Below are 17,987 nucleotides of genomic sequence, written 5' to 3'. Positions count from 1 at the left end.
ATACATTTAACGGACATGTATACATGCACAAATGCACATTTATAAATATGTGAAAGTGTACACATTTCCAAACAGACACACAAACAGATACATACACACACACTTATGTCTGTGCGTATTGTTGTGATTAGGTGTGAGTGTGACTGATTCCAGCTGTTTTATATATATATATCATAAAGAAATGTGTTAAGATTGCCTTTTATTGGTTTTTCCAATAAATCATAATTATGTTCTTCTCAGTTACGGTTATAGCTTGCTTCACCAGAGGAAATCTTACAGCTTTTGATTCTAATGTCAAGACTCATAATAAGCAAAGAAAATCATCCCCACAGATTTCTTGGCAGTGCAATGTGGATCTTCCACCCTCAGGCACTATTTAATGCTTACACTGTGAGAGTGAATCCTTTAAAATGGACCTGATACTTGATGTGAACATTCAAATTTACCCTGTTTAACTCGGTGACAAGTTTCGTCTTGTAATAGCAAGTACTTTGTATGAAGATGGAACGCCGAATGATGGAGAATACAACCCCACAGATGACCGGCCATCAAGGGCTGACCAATTTAAGCATGTCATGTATGGAAAAGTTTATAGAATAGAAGGTGATTATAGCTTGACAGAGGCAGCCACAAGACTATCAGCCTATGTATCCTATGGTGGTCTACGTATGAGGCTTCAAAGGGATGCAAATGATTTTCATGGCTTTGAGGTGGATTCCAGAGTGTACCTGCTAATGAAGAAGCTTGCTTTCTAAGATACATGGACAAAGATGATGGCAATCCTAAAATTTCTTGGCTTATCAATGAAATCAAGTTTGTTTATTGGTATATAGGCAGCAAATCATTTATCACACCGAATGTGTAAATGCCCCACGTTTCCAATTTCTTTGTTTTAAAGGAGATTATGTAGGAAAGTAACCAGTTAAGGAAAATTATTCACCTTATTATATGAACTAAAGAAAGTTTTATTAAGTTGCTATGAAGTGAAAAGAAAGCGTACTTTCTGTAATAATGAGTGTACAAAATGGATACATCAGTTATTGAATTCTCCAGTGTCCAAATAAAAGTATGAATCTCACTAGCTGTAGAAGGGTATTTACAATGTAACAAATTTAAAACAACAAGAATATCTTACATAAAATTATTGAATTTAACATAGAAAAATGTCCCAAGGCACAGCACAGAAGTGTTATCGTAAAACACGCAGTTTCCATTATCAATCGGTACGCAGGAACTTATAATGCAAAAACTGGCAGGAAATGTTTACCTACTTATGTGTGCACCTATAGATGCATGTTTTTGTATATGTTTATGTATGTGTGCATATTTATCTGTTTGTGTGCCCATAGGGAGGTGTGACGTTTAGGCTTGTGTTATGAAAACAGAGAAAAAAATAACATTACAGACCATCAAAACCAATCTCTGTCCAATCTTTGTCTGCTTTGGGTGAGTAAGTAATTTAAGATTGTCTATATTTAACTATATAAAGCATTGGCAATAGCTCAACTAACACTACATCAGATTTAAAAAATTGACCTATGACAAGAAATTTACTTGGAGAACTCAGACCCATTTTGTTTCTTTTCCCTGTGTGCAAACAAATTCTCTCCCCCAAAAATGGGCACTTCTCTCCTCCAAGGCAACCAGGTAAACTGGAGGTATGGATGACAGGAAGTGACACACATAACAAAGGCAGAGTCGAGTGACCTGATTCCGGTTCCCAATGTTGCTCTGTGATATGTGATTGGCACTGTTTCATGCAAGGAGATAGTAGGACAGACGACCAAAAGCTTGGCAAAAGAAGTTGGCTTATGGAGAACTTTACACGAGGGGAGAGTGATAAAGAGGGTGAATGGTTTAGGGAGGATCCCCGGGCTTAGAGCTGAGGCAATGGTGAGCAACTAAAAGTGGAGATACGCAAAAGGTCAGAATTGGAAGAGTGCAAAAAAATTCAGAAGATAATCGGGCTGGGTGAGGTTAGATTCATGCATTCATACATACCAATGTTATCCCAATCAAGACCATAACTCTTTGAATAAGGACCTGTAGATACACATTAACAACCCACACACTCTTATTCTCTCAGACACAATACTGGTACCTAACAACAATTTGCATTTACAATGAACCTTTTAAGCAGAACACATCACAAAGCTCTATTTTAAATCTATTCTAATTGAGTCTCAATGGATGTCCTTGAAACCAATAAAAAATATGGGAAGTAAACAGTACGGGGAGATTTAGGGAGATGGCACAAAGGGTCAAATAGACATGGGGATGAATTTTGAGAGGAGCAAGCGTATTGCTCACGCGCTCCCTCTCCCCACCCATCACATCGTTACAAAAGTCGGTTCTAAACCTGCCGACCTAAAAAGAGGCCACCCACACCGAAAACACACTGGGGCACCTTATACGAGCAGAGAGGGGGCTTCTATCCCTCAGCAGGACCAAGTTCCACTTTCAAGGGCTGCCAGCAAATCTGATTGGCCGGCAGGTCTAGCAGTCCCAGCAGTGCCAGGACTCAGTAGTGGACATTGCTGGGACTGCAAGCAGGCTCCTGCAAGGAAAGCAATGGACCCCAGGCTAAAGTAAGTCCTGGGCTTATAGTGCAAGAAAGGATTGGGCACCCTGCAGGGAGTGCGGGAGTTGGGGGGGACAAGCTTTGGAGGCCAGGCGTGGAGGGGATTTGCCCCCAATGCACATAGGACACCCCTTAAAAGATGCAGCCCTGCCCTTCCCACTTTTGCACTCCAGATAGTGAAAATGTGGACTCCCCACCCTTGTCCGCCTGCCTACACCAACTGCATTATGCAGTGGGCAGCGTAATATTCAGGTCAAAGCTAAAAGCAAAAAACTACAGATGCTGCAAATCCAAAACAAAAACAAAAATACCTGAAAAAACTCAGCAGGTCTGGCAGCATCTGCGGAGAGGAACACAGTTAATGTTTTGAGTCCGAATGACCCTTCAACAGAACTAAGTAAAAATAGAAGAAAGGTGAAATATAAGCTGGTTTAAGGGGGGGGGGGGGGACAAGTAGAGCTGGATAGAGGGCCAGTGATAGGTGGCGATAACCAAAAGATGTCATAGACAAAAGGAAAAGAGGTGTTGAAGGTGGTGATATTATCTAAGGAATGTGCTAATTAAGGGTAGAAAGCAGGACGAGCAAGGTACAGATAGCCCTAGTGGGGGTGGGGTGAAGGAATCAAAATAGGCTAAAAGGTAGAGATAAAACAATGGATGGAAATACATTTAAAAATAATGGAAATAGGGGGGGGAAAAGAAAAATCTATATAAATTATTGGGAAAAAAAGAGGGGGATCGGAAAGGGGGTGGGGATGGAGGAGAGAGTTCATGATCTAAAATTGTTGAACTCAATATTCAGGTCAAATGGCTTGTTAACAAGCTCAATTGTCCTTAAAAGACTTTTCAAACTGGCGGGTCGGCTGCTGATTTTAACCTCCCCCCACTCCACCCACCCTATTCTGGGGACTGTGTTGAGGGAGTGGGAAGGTGGTGGGCTCAGCCACCTGTCATGTTTTATGCGCTTCCGCTGCCCGCGCGGCGGGGGTGGCGTAAAATCCAGCCCATGTTTTCAGAAACTTTTACAGGTATAGAGGCAGAGTACAAAGGTGAAAGGAGAGTTGGAGAGCTGAAGCCTCTGCCATTGACGGTGGAATAGCAGGAAGAAGAATGTACACAAGGTCAGAGGACCAAGGAGCATGGGATGAGACATAAGGGTAGCTAATGTTGCAGAGGTAAGGAGGTGACTGAGAGATGAAGACAGCGGGCGGAATCATCCGTGCCCGCTGGCGTCGGGCGTGCTCGGTGGCATGAGCGGGCAATATGGCGAGAAGGCCAAAAATCGGTTTCACAATATCGTAAAACCAGTTTGCGATCGTCCGCTCAGCCCGTCGTTGGTGGGCTGCATTTCCTGCCATCGGGAACCTCATTGTAATACAAATGCATATCATTATAAGGCCAGCCTGCCGGACTCATCCCCCCCCCAGCATGATTGCATGCTGACAAGTTTCACGACAGCATATATAAGGCATGCACTTGGTGGGCTGCACTTTGAGGGGAACTTGGAGGTGAATACATAGCAACATTGCACAGCACTTGCCTGAGTCGTCTGTTGGACTTCAAGGTTGAGGTGTATTGGAGGCGTGGGGCAAGGGCTGGCTTGCGGTTGAAGGTAGTGCACAAGCATGGGTGGGATGGGGAGGGAAGTGGCCACACATTAGGGAATCCTTGTATAAACTGACCATTCCTCTGCAGCTGAGACAGTTCAGATGCAGCCACATTGACATGTGTGAAGTCGGGCTCCTAGCTTGTCTGCCCATTCAAGCAACGCAGAGGTATGAAAGTGCCATCAAGTGCTCCAGAGCTTTTCAGCTCTTGGGCACAGGCTGCAAACTAATGAGCATTTCAGCTGACTGCAGAACAGTTGGACGACTGGGCATGTTGTACAATCTCCTTGCTTAACCTGGCCGTGCAGCAGTCACTGGTGGAGGTGCTCACAGCTCCTTGCAATGTCATTGTTGTGAATTGTGAATCACACTTGCATGCTTGTTGTGGTGTGACTGAGTTGGTACTTTAGATAGAGTAGTTCTGCAGACATTACTTATGTGGAACATATTTTGTTTATTTACAAGGTACTCAGCAGCTACACAAGTGTGTTTCCACACCAAACTCTAGTTACACACTTCTGCTGCTCACTTGCAGACTACTGATTTTCAACTAACTACTAACTAACTAACTCCAGAGTTAGCCAGCACTACTCCAATATTGGTTACATAAGATCATATAATCTTCCTTTATAACATTCTTCTTAAAGGTATTCAACACATTAGATAAAACCATAGTTATCGCAGTCATCATCCTGGTTTGGACCAATCTCCCCCCTGGTTCAAGCTAACAGTGCAGCCCTGCAGTGCGGGTTAGGAGAATGCCTGCGCCTGAGCTGAGAGCACAGCATGCAGTCCAATGGGCGAAGTTGCCACCAATCGGTCAGGTGGAGTGGGGCGGAGGTGGTTGGAGTTTCGGGCAGTCATGCAACACACTAAACTCTGGCCATCCCAGCCAGCACTCTCCGGGGTGCATTAAGTGGCCTTCAGACTTAACCAAGAGAGGTTCTTAGAACACCCATGCGTCTCCCTCTTTCATCCTGCAGGAGGAATACATCAGGAACATGGAGCCTAGTGAACCAGCTGTATGCCTCATGGCGTACAGACAACGGAGAAGAGATTGACAGAGGCACCTGGCTGTGCAGAGCGATGAGCAACACCCTCAGGACGGACGGGCAGCTGTGACTCCCAGCTGGGGCTACCAAAGAGCTCCAGCGAGCCGTCATTGGTCAGCGCTGAGCTAGCCCCAGGGTCTAGTTCTTCATTCCTGCAGATAACCGACAATCAATGTCGCCAAAGACTGAGCATGTTTAGGGAACTGGCTGGTCACATCTGCCAGCTACTGTAGGATTTGGTGCCACGAGGATATGGAGGGCATCCTCCAGGGCATCCCGTAAAAGTGACTGCGGCGCTCAGTTCTTACACCAGTGGCTCCTTTCAGGGCTCCACGGGTGAGCTCTATGGGATATCACAAGCCTCCACCTACAAATGCATCCATGAGGTCACGGATGCCATCTTTGCGAGGGCACTCAACTTTGTGCATTTTGCCCGGGACCAAGAGAGCCAGGATGCAAGAGCGGTTGGATTTGCCCAGATTTCGGGTTTCCCACAAGTGTAGGGTGCGAGTGACTGCACTCATGTGGCACTCAGGTCTCCATCGCAACAAGGGGTCAACTCTGTCAACCAAAAGGGATTCCATTTGCTGAACATGCAACTGGTGTGCGACCACCACAAACACATCCTGCAGGTCTGCACATGTCTTCCAGGGAGTATCCATGACTCCTTCATTCTCAGTCAGTCACACATCCCTGATGTCTTCCAGAGTCAACAGAGGCTGCAGGGTCAGCACTTAGGGGACAAGACTACCTGCAGAGGACGTGTCTGATGAAACCCGTGCAGTAGCCTTAGACTGCAGCAGAGCGAAGGTATAATGAGGCTCATGCTGCAACTTGCGGCTTGGTGGAGCAGACCATTGGGATGCTGAAAATGAGGTTCTGAAGCCTGGACCGGTCTGGTGGAGCTCTGTAATAGAGTCCACGGAGGGTGTCATGCATCGTCATCGCCTGCTGCGCCCTTTACAACCTGGCGCTGCAACGGGGAGAGGAGTTGGCCGAGGAGGAGATGCAGGAGCTGGAGGTCTCCTCCGATGAGGAGAATGTCAGCGGTGATGAGGGTGAGGAGTTTCACAAAAGTGACGATGATGATGATGAGGCTCTCGCACTGGCCAGACGAGGGAGGCGTTCCTGGGAGGCCCTCATAGCTGCTAGATTTGTGGAGGATGATGATGACATCAGTGAGGTGATGCCATAGAACCTCACATTGCACCGATGAGCATTTGACTCCAGTGTGGCTTATGGCAGCGTACATACCCTCTGTGATAATGCTCCCGTCATGGAGATGCGGTGGAGGCCCTAGTACCCACTCAATTGCTGGAGAAAGATGACAACACTCCATAGATCTTCGCATAGAATGTCTGATTCCTGTCTGTCCGTGGGCAGCTCGCTTGCACTCGGTGATCAGGGTCATATCATAGAGACACAGCCATGAAACTTTAGAAGCATCCGATCCTTTGTCCACCTTCAGCATCTGAGCCCTTCAGGAGAACAGGGTCACTGGTCACAAGTGCTGAAGGGATGGGGGGGCCAGCCCCACCTTAAAGGTGCTGAGAGCGCACAGAGAGAATGAGAGAACTCTGTGGCACCTGCCCACTATGTTCTGGCAGCAATGACAAGCACCATCGAGGTGCGGCATCAGTAATATTTCCAGAGCGTGTGAGGCCAGACCATCACTTTGGTCTGAAGGCTGCATGAAGCACAGGGAAGAGGCCCTGGACTGAGACACCAGCCTTTATCTTGTGCAGAAAGATTTCAAATCTGAGTGAATCAAACCCTGCTCATCAGAACAAGGATCCAAAGGCAGGGAGACATTCTCGGGAGTTTACTGACAACAGTGAACATTATGTACAAGTGATTAACACCATGCCCAGGCTGTGCAACTACATCTTCTTAACTTTCACAAATCTGTCGCTGTGTCTTGGTGCTCCCTGGACATCCACAGCGGAGGTGGAGGCAGACTGCTGACTGCTACGCCCTGTCTTTGATGACCTTGGTGGGCATCCTCTGGAGGGCCTTGGCCTGCTTTCGGGGTCCTGCTCTGTGGCAGTGACACCCTCCTCAGCCTGTGGTGCTGGAGCTCCTGAGGTCACAGGAAGAGAGGATTCAGATGGGCTCATTCTTGGAGTCACCTGGATGGATGGTCCTGGGGGGTACTTATCCTCCTCCCTGTGGGTTTCCGAGGGCCCATGGCTGACACCTTAAGGAGAAGGGATAGCTGGAGTGAGATCGAGCCGCCCCATACCCCTCTCGAGTACACACTGCTGGAGGCCAACTGTTGGAGGCCAACTGTTGGAGGCATCGGCGATGGAGTTCAGCCCATGCAGCAGTGCAGGAGTGAAGTCCTGGTGCAAGGTCTCCATGGCGGCCACCATCTTATCAGTCCACGGCCTCTTCCCTGTGTTCTGTGAAGCCTTCAGACCAAAGTGATGGTCCGGCCTCACGTTCCCTGGAAACATTACTGATGCCTGTACTTTGACGGTGTGTTGGCAATGCCAGTGCTATCACCTTGGCCGGAAGACGGAATGACTCCTCCATCGTGCCTTGCAATCTGAGGAGTTCCTGATGCTCCAAAGCTTGCCTTTGCAACTCCAGCAACTGTCACATGACCGAGTCCAGAGGCTCGTCATCTGATTCGGACTCAGCAAATTTCTGGCCTCCAGCAGTTCTTCAAGTGCTGGACAGCTGGGCAGTTGCTGCCGCTGCCTGCTGTGGATCAGAAAGTGCAATGTGCTCACCAGATTGTGATTCCAAGCTAGGATCTAAAGCTAGGTCCTGCTTAAGTGTGTGTCTCTGTGCTGGTGGAGGGTGTGCGTGAGCGCTGTGATGGGACTTCAGGAAGGATATCAGCGGATTCCTCTTCTGAGCTTCCCTCGAGGCTTGATTGCAGGCCCTGGGTCATGGAGTCTCTTGCCAGTTTCCCAGATGTGCCTGCAAAAGCAAGGAGAGATAATTAATGCATGTCAGTGGCCTGTGACACAGGACACATCACTCACAGCATGGCTGTCTGATGGATGTTGCACTGCTGGATCCTCACTTGGTAGAGCATCACCGACCTCACCGTCAGCACAGGAATGGCCCAGATCCTCGTCGGCCAGCTGGATGGCTCTGTTTGCAAAGTCCGTGAGGCATTCCTCCACCGGTCTGCGACCTCTCCCTCTTGTGTGCCAGCTTATCCTGCATGAATAGAGATGGAGAGGGTGTAAGCAGGACACCTGCCAGGCCAGATGATAAGTATGCCTGGCCTGTGTGGGTGGTGAGTCGTCCCATGGACAGGAAGAGGACAATGAAGTTGTGTGGAAGAGAGTGAATAGTGATGTCCCTTGAACTGGCAGTGAGTGAGGGCCCTGTGGATGTGTGATGGGTTTGTGAGTGTGAGTTGAGAGTAATGAGAAGAGCGATTTACCCTGGCGGAACAGTGGAGATCATTCATCCTCTTTTACAGGGCATTGGCGCTGACCACCGCTGCCACTGCCTCCTAAGCCAGACTAGTGATGTTGTTGCCCATCCTGCACCCAGGATGGGGGTAGAGGACATCACGGCAGGCCTCCACAGTGCTCACAAGGCGCTTGAGGACTGCGTCATTGAACCAGGGGGCTGCAGTCTTCTTGCCCTTAGGGGCCATGTCTTCCATGCAGTAGTCCTGCGCTGGAAGCACTGAGAGGTGTACGCGTGGCTGCACTTTTAATATGGCGGCCAGCATAATGAAACAGCAAGGTGATGGCATGGCGGGCGAATGAGCATGGAAATGGTGTGTTTCTCGGTAACACATAATTAATGCAGCGGGTTTGGCGTGAGAAGCCGCCATTGTAAATCATTCTTTTATCGCCCAGGGATTTTGAGTTTGATGCACTGGGGGAACAAGGTGTCAATGGAAGGCAATAAGCAACACTGGGATTTGTCTCTAGACTCCCAAACTGGGCTTTATTTTATATTACTTTAGTTGCTTGGAATTTTGTTAGTATTGTCCTCTCTAGACTCACACTCATAGTATAAATAGCTCTGGATTTTGTCCACATTTGATTCTGATCACATTTCTTTGAAATCTCATTTCTGTTGTGAGTTTTCCATCAATCTTTTGAAAATCTATAGTGGGTCGAGTTTGAATGCATGTTCTTGACATGTGCAATGTTTGATAACACGATGATGGCTTTTTATCCTGAACGCATTCATTCCAATTGTTATATCAGTCAAAAAAATGCAAATTATTCCAGGAGTCCATACTTGTACCGTAAGTCTCTGTAATGACAAAATACACATTTGGGAAACAGTTCCAAACTATGATTAATTCATTACCAAAAGGAGGTTTCCTCCTCACACAGGGACACGATGTGACTTAGTACTGAGAGCAGACACACTTAAACATGATAATTTGACTGGATGTTGTCAATGTTAAAAATGAAGAACTTCACCTTATTGTGCTTTTCATGATCACCGGACACCATAAAGTGCTTTATAATCAATGAAGTACTTTTGAAGTGTAGTCATTGTTGTAATGTAAGAAACACAGCAAGCTCTCACAAACATTAAAATGATAATGACTAAGTGATTTGTTGATTGAGGGATTAATATTGGCCAGGACTATGAAAGTAAATCCCCTGGTCTTCTTTGAAATAGGGCCATGGGATCTTTTGCATCTAACTAAGCAGGCAGATGGGACCTGAGTTTAATGTCCCAACAGAAAGACAGCACCTCCACCAGTGCAGCACTCCCTCAGTGTCGCACCAGAGAACTTTTCCAAAAGTCCTTTTTACTTTCTTCACAGGCTATTACTTATAATTGATCCCAATTTCCTTCCCCAGTAATTAATGTGGAATGGGTTATTGAACACACAATCCAGCCCTCTAACCAACCTTTACATGTTCTGTCCCCTTTTCTATTAAAAACGCTGGACCCTCCTGCCCACCTGACAGATTCTTCCTTAAGTCACCATCAAAAAGCCTGGAATAGTGGAGATATATTATATATATATATATATATCCTGTCAGCTAGCTAGGTTTATTTAAGAACATCGTAAGAACGAAAGCGATTTGTATCATTAGCAAGATAACAACTCTTCTACCCTAATAATGGTAAATAAAAATTAAAAACCCTCATTAAAAAGTCCCACAATCTTTGTCTGGGTACCTGGAGTAAAGCTGAAGGACCTGTTGCTCCGGCTCTCTCTTTGCCTCCCCCTCCCCCTCACCTCACCCCGCCCCGCCAAACGTAACGGCTCCGGCTCGTGCTTCGTCCATCGCGCCCAATGGCGCGCGTACCCGCGACCATCAGCCCTCACCTCCAGAGATCTTAGGTAAGTAAACCTGATACATTTTCTTTATCTCTTGTAACCTACCAGGAAAATGAAACAAAACACCCCCACCAAGAATCTGGATCCAAAATGTGTCCGAATTTTTAGGACCAGAGATTGGTTTTTTTCATTCAGGCCTATCACCAGCCTCAGCTTTGATGGGTCAATTGGCTTTTTGTTAAAGCAAAGTCTGCTTGAAGGTCAACCTCAAATGAATGGCCAGCCCAAACCAATCAAAAGGTGAAGCAGAAATCTGGGGACGGTATATTGAATTGCCAGGGCCTAACAGACTCATGTCAATGAACACACGGGGTTTGAAAATGTTCAATGTGTTTATTACTTTCAACACTTATTTTTAAAAAAACAAAGCTATCTCCGGGTGTAGGCAATGTTGGCAAGGCACATTCTATGTCCACTCTTTGTCATTCTGGAAAGATGAATCATTTTAGTCCTTGTGGTTATGGTGCTTCCAGAAGGGGTATATATATTTTTTATTCGTTCATGGGATGTGGGCGTTGCTGGCCAGGCCAGCATTTATTACCTATCCCTAGTTGCCCTAGTTCAGAGGGCGTTTAAGAGTCAACCACAACCACATTGCTATGGGTCTGGAGTCACATGTAGACTAGATCAGGTAAGGACAGCAGATTTCCTTCCCATTAGTGAACCAGATGGGTTTTTACAACAATCGACAATGGTCCCATGGTCATCATTAGACTTTTAATGCTAGATTTTTATTGAAGTCAAATTCCACCATCTGCCATGGTGGGATTCGAACCCCGGTCTGCAGAGAATTGCCCTGGGTCTCTGGATTACTAGTCCAGCAACAATACCACCAGAGATAATAAAGGAATGGTTATATCTGTCAAAGTCAAGATATGTGTAAGTTAAAAGGGGAACTTGGAGGTGACAGTGTCCTGTTGAAGCGACCCCACAAAAATCTTCCTTCGAGCGCGGTATGATTCCACCCGCTGGAATCTTCTTCAATCCAATCGACTTTAATTTTGCTGGAGATCTTTGGTTTCATATTTGATTGAATTCTGCCTTGTTTTCAAGGGCAGTTACCTTCAATCTCTCTTCTGGCATTCAGATTCACATCTGGATCAAAATCTCTGCTGCTGCACAGTTCTAGCAGAAACCTGACTGTGTGTGGCTGCGCCAGCCTCAGCTTTCAACACTTCATGACCCCGGGATGTCCCAAAGTGCTTTACAGCCAATGAAGTGCAGTCACAGTTGTAATGCAGGAAGCGCTTCAGCCAATTTGCGCATAGCCTGGTCAAAAAATAGCAACGTCCAAATGACCAGATAATCTGTGACATTGGTTGAGGGATAAATATTGGCGAGAATACTAGGACGATTTCCTCGGCTCTTTGAAACAGTGCAAAGGTATCTTTGGAGGGCAGAAAGGACCAAAAGTTTAACATTTCATCTAAAATGGAGCAACTCTTACTCATTACAAGGCAAGAGGGTCAGCCTGAATTAGCCGCCCAAGTCTCTGAAGTGGGACTTGAACCCACAACCTTTTGACTCATAGCTCAAGTTGCTACCCACTGAGTAATACCCCAAGGAAGACTTTCAGTCTGAAACATTGTCACCTACCGCATGGGCGAAAGATGCTTGTCAGTTTTACCACCTGAAATGATTCCACTTAAAAACTGCAGAACTCAGGAGCAATTAGGTGACAACTTAATAAAATATAATTTACATCACGGCAGGAAGTCAAATAAATACAAGCAATGAGTGACTACTGCAGCCACTGGAAATATCACCCCAGGCCAGATAGAACGTGTGCCAACAGAAAACTGTAAATAAAGTGGCGGAGGGGAATTTTTAATGTGACTGCTAGATTAATAAGAGAAGGGTCAACAAATCGCAACTGAAAAGTACAGCTGACAAGCAGTGACAGACAAGCACAAATAACGGACACATACTGGCTGATGTAAATAACTGCATCGGGTCGGGTTTCATTTCGAGGAATAATTAAGTGCTACACAGAGTGCAGTCTGGTAGTGTAGCATTTAAGGCACTCACTTAACACCCCTCTAATCATGGGTTCAAGTTCCAGCACTGCTTTACTGCTGAACGCAAGATGTGTTTTGTCAGTTCTCAGCTGGGCTGCTACATCTCTGAGCGTATTACCTATGGGACAGGGTCCTAACTTTGCTTGTCTTTAATAGTATACAACTCGTAGAGGTGCCAGTGGCATAATAGCAAAAATCTTAACTATCAAGGAGGCTTTAATAAAAACAGGCAACCTGCAGTTGTAGCCAAATTAAATTTCCATTCATACAACTCCTGCAAAAGAAATCACCCACTTCACAGCCAGTTTAATAAACTTTTTGACACGTTTAGCTCTTTTGCTGCTTGATAAGTTTAATGAATCATTAGTGTTTGTGCATTTTCATTAACTCCCCAGTTTTCTATTGCACTTAATTGCACATTTGAAAGTTGCACATTTCTGCAATTGTGTTAACAAGTTATTCCATTATTGGAATTCTGTGGACCATCAGCAGCAGAAGCATGATTGTATTTCACCACCATATGTAATCTTGTGGCCTGGCATATCCCTCAATCTACCATCGCCATCAAGCCAGGGGAAAACTCCTGGTACAATGAGGAATGTCGGAGAGCATGCCAGGACCAACACCAGGTTTATCTGAAAATGAGGTGCCAACATGATGATTGAAGCTACAACAGAGGACTGCGTATATGCTAAATGGAATACTATAGACAGAACTAAACAATCTCACAATTAATAGATCAGATCAAAGCTTTGCAGTCCTGTGGTCATGAATGGTGGTGGACAATTAAACAACTAACATAAGGAGGCGGCTCTATGAATATTCCCATTCTGAATGCTGGTGGAGCCCAACATGAGTGTAAGAGACAAAGCTGAAGTGTTTACAACCACCTTCAGCCAGAAGTGCTGAGAGTAGATGGTCCATCTCAGACTCATCCATCCTTAGGTCACCCCACTCTCCACCATCACAGAAGCCAGTCTTCAGCCAACTTGATTCATTCCACATGATTTCAAGGAATGGTTGAGTGCACTGGATACAGCGAGAACTACGAGCCTCAACTATATCTTGGCTTTAGTGCTGAAGACCTGTGCTTTGGAACCAGCTGCATATCTAGACAAACTGTTGCAGTACAGCTACAACACTGGCATCTGTCCGTCAATGTTGAAAATTGTTTCAGATATGCCCTAACCACACAAATCAGGACAAAACCAATCCTGCCAGCTACCACCCCATTAACACCCCAATCATCAAAGGGATGGAATGTGTTATCGGCAACACTATCAAGCAGCACTTACACAGCAAATAATCTGCTCACTGATGCTTGGTCTGGATTCCACCAGGGGCACTCATCTCCAGACCTCATTACAGCCTTGGTGCAAACATGGGCAAGAGAGCTGAATTTAAGAGGGTAGACGAGAGTGACTGCCCTTGATATCAAGGCAGCATTTGACTTACTGTGGCATCAAGGAACACTTGTAAAATTGAAGTCATTGGGAATCAGGGGGAAAACTCTCCAATGACCGAAGTCATAACTAAGCACAAAGGAAAATGGTTATGGTTGTTGGAGACCAATCATTTCATTCACTGCAAGAGTTCCTCAGGGTAGTGTCCTAAGCCCAACCATCTTCAGCTGCTTCATCAATGACCTTCCCTCCATCATAAGGTCAGAAATGGGGATGTTCACTGATGATTACACAATGTTCAGTGCCATTCACAACTCCTCAGATTCTGAAGCAATCCATGCCAAAATGCAGCAAGGCCTGGACAACATTCAGGTTTGGATGACTTCTTCTGTCGTATGGCTTTAGGAACAGCTGCTGTTGTCACAGTTTTAATGACAAATTCTCTAACCAGTCCAATGCCCTGCTGGGGAGCAAGTTTAACTCCAAGATGTTGCGCTCAAACTTGAGTTGGGGGAAAGATGTTATTCTGTGCTCTATGGTTTGGTCAGGGTTTCTGTAGTCGCAGCCAGGTGAAGCTTTGAAGTGTCACTTGTACATCAGGTGGCCAAATGGCCATGTCCAGCCCGTATTCTATTGAGGGTTGTCCACATGATCTGGGGTAGATTGAAACATGCATTGAGACGTTGGGTCCAAAGATGATATGCCTATTTGGGAGCGTGTTTTCTTCCCAAGCTTTCCTCCAGGTTTCATCAATATTATGGAGCTGGAGATGTTCAATTTGTGTCCACAGGGAGTTTGGTAGAGCCATGTGGTGAGTTGGGGCTCTTGAAGTTCTTTGTGGATGGGGAGATCTAAGTTGCTGCTGATATGGGTTATTTCTCTGCATGTTGTTGCACCCCATCGAATGATAGGAGAGGCGATATTGGAGAGAATTGGTAACAACTTGATCTCAGAATTCCAGAGATTATCCTCATTACTGAATGAAACTGTGTGTCAATGAGTTTCGTATGATGACTTGAGGCCCATACTGGTGCAGAGCACTCAGCTGTTGAGAAGACCAGAGCTATGGCAGCCATAAAAAAAATTTTGGACTGATAGTTGGCGAAACATTCGTGCCACAAGTGTCAGACAAAGACCATCTCCAACAAGGGAGAATCTAACCATTTCCCCTTGACATTTAATGGCATTACCATCATTGAATCCCCCACTATCAACATCCTGAGGGGTCTTCATTGACCAGAAACTTAACTGGACCAGTCACATAAATACTACAGTTACAACCGCAGGTCAGAGGCTGGGAATTTAGCAGCAAGCATTTCACCTCCTGACTCCTCAAAGCCTTTCCACCATTTAAAAAGCATAAGGCAGCAATAGATGCAAAATTTTCCACTTGCCTGGATGAATGCAACTCCAACAACACTCAAGAAGCTCAACACCATCCAGGGCTGGCAGCCTACTTGATTGGCACCCAATCCATTACTTTAAACATTCAGTCTCTCCTCCACCAGTGTACTGTGGAAGTAGTATGTACCATCTACAAGATGCATTGCAGCAACTCGCCAAGGGCCCTTTGACATCACTTCTAAACCTCTACCATTTGGAAGGACCAGGACAATTGGTGCATGGGAACATCACCACCCGCAAATTACACTCCATCCCCACTTGGAAATATATCCGTTCATCATCACTGGGTCAAAATCCACAAACTCACTCAATAACAGCACTGTGGATGTACCTTGTTACATTCTTCTTTGATGTAAATGTATCAATCATACACAAGGACTGGTGAAACAATACTGTGGGTTCTGTATTTGAAGATAAGACTATATACAGATAGTTGTCACTAGGACGCTAAGTATAATACATCTGATCTCCACCCTGCTACAGGCCGACTGACTACCAGTCAGGGGACTAATACATCATATCCTGTGTCAGTTGTAGTAGTGATTGATAGCTGTTTAAGGTACACCCCTTTAAAGATGCATGTCATCATATCACAATTGACAAAGTATATGATGACCTCCTCTACATTGGAGAGACCAAACGCAAACTGGGCGACCGTTTTGCGGAACACCTGCGGTCTGTCCGCAAGAAAGACCCAAACCTCCCTGTCGCTTGCCATTTTAACACTCCACCCTGTTCTCTTGCCAACATGTCTGTCCTTGGCTTGCTGCATTGTTCCAGTGGAGCCCAACGCAAACTGGAGGAACAGCACCTCATCTTCCGACTAGGCACTTTACAGCCCTCTGGGCTGAATATTGAATTCAACAACTTTAGATCTTAAACTCCCCCTCCCCCCATCCCCACCCCGTTTTTTTTTTCCCCCCCACCCGCTTTTTTTTTCAATAATTTATATAGATTCTTCTTTCCCCACCTATTTCCATTATTTTTAAATCTAAAACTAAAACCTTTAGTCTTTCCACCCCACCCCCACTAGAGCTGTACTTTGAATATCCTGTTTTCCATTCTTAATTAGCACTTTTCTCAGACAAAGACCACCACCTTCAACACCTCTTTGACCCTTTTGTCTGTGACATCTTTTGATTATCTGCTCACACCACACCCTCAATGTGTCTCTTCCCCCCCCCCCACCCACCTTAAACCAATTTATATTTCTCCCTTGTTGAAACTATGCTGCAGTTCTGCCGAAGGGCCATGAAGGCTTGAAACGTTGACTGATTTCTTCTCCGCCGATGCTGCCAGACTTGCTGAGTTTTTCCAGGTAATTCTGTTTTTGTTTTGGATTTCCAGCATCCGCAGTAGCTTTTAGCTTTTTGTTTTTATCAAAGTATATGATGTAGTAGTCCCATGACTCGTAGCCAATCGTAGCAGTGATTGATAGCAGTTTAAGATACGCCTCCGCATGTCATCATATCACAACAGTACCTACGCCACATGGACTGTAGCAATTCAAGAACGTTGCTCGCCCGCCACCACATTCTCAAGGACAATTAAGGATGGACAATAAATGCTGGCTTTGCCAGTAAGGCTCACATCCCATGAATTCATTTAACAGTAGGAAAACATGCTTTTGTTCCAATTTAAGCGAGAAGCGGATTGTTAAGTTTTAATGAGGTTCAAATTATTGGTTTAAACATTTCACTTTCCATTGTTTCCATTGCTGGTCCATCCTTAAGAAGGAGTAGATGGTAAACTAATTAACTCAAAGAAAAATCATTTCATAACATGATATAAAATGAAAAATCGTGATAAGTTACAAGATCCCCACTAGAAAGTCAAACTGGTCATTGTAATAAGGACGCAAAAAGGAGAAAAAACTTGCATTTACGTAGCACCTTCCCCATACACAGGATATCCCAAAGGTCTTTTCTTACAAACAGTGAAGCATTTTTAAAAATGTAATGTCGGAATGTAGGAACTGCTGCAGCCATCATGCACAATAACATTTCACAAAGACCCACGAGATAATGACTGGATAATCAGCATTTTCCATGTTACCTTCAGCTGATTTAAGTTCTATATCAGAGAGGCTTACTGCTGTCAAATTTGATGATGTACATCAGCTTCATGTTTCAATAAATTGTTAAACTGTCGAGTCAGTCAGAATCTGCTAACATTTCATTTTAAAAGTGTTTTTTTTCTCCTCCCGTGTTCTACATTTCCTATAAATCATTATGGCCCTAATATTTTTCTTTTTCTGTTCAAGCAATGATGGAGTCATTCAAGTTTAATGTAGCACAGTGACACCCACTGTGACTCCCTGAGAATCAACGGAACGCAGGATTTCAGGATTTGATGCTTGACTCCCCGCTTCTGCCAATAATTTGAAGTTTTGTTTCAATTAGGAAGTCTGTTTAATAATTTCACAATTATGTCACTTTTAATTTTGGATTGAAGAAGTCGATTCACTAGGAAAAGCAAACTCGAGATCTTTGAATAAGAAATGATGTAAAGGTTACTCTCCTATTGAAATGGCCTTTGTTCCCAACTGCATTGAGGGAGCATGTTAGTATCACTCAATGATTGTGGGAGATTATGGCTGCCCTAATTTAGTTGTGTATTTTCTCTCCTCATCCTG

At 45.1% G+C, this 17,987-nt stretch overlaps 1 pseudogene; it reads left to right on the top strand.

Annotated features, from left to right (window-relative positions):
- The first annotated feature begins 410 nt into the window (after nt 1-410).
- LOC144699577 (DNA-directed RNA polymerases I, II, and III subunit RPABC3 pseudogene) lies at nt 411-793 on the top strand (annotated as a pseudogene).
- Nucleotides 794-17,987: the final 17,194 nt, after the last annotated feature.

Source organism: Cetorhinus maximus, chromosome 24, assembly GCF_964194155.1.
Source record: "Cetorhinus maximus chromosome 24, sCetMax3.hap1.1, whole genome shotgun sequence".
NCBI lineage: Eukaryota > Metazoa > Chordata > Chondrichthyes > Lamniformes > Cetorhinidae > Cetorhinus > Cetorhinus maximus.
Note: the sequence above shows the minus strand (reverse complement) of the source record. Positions and strands in the feature narration are given on the sequence as shown.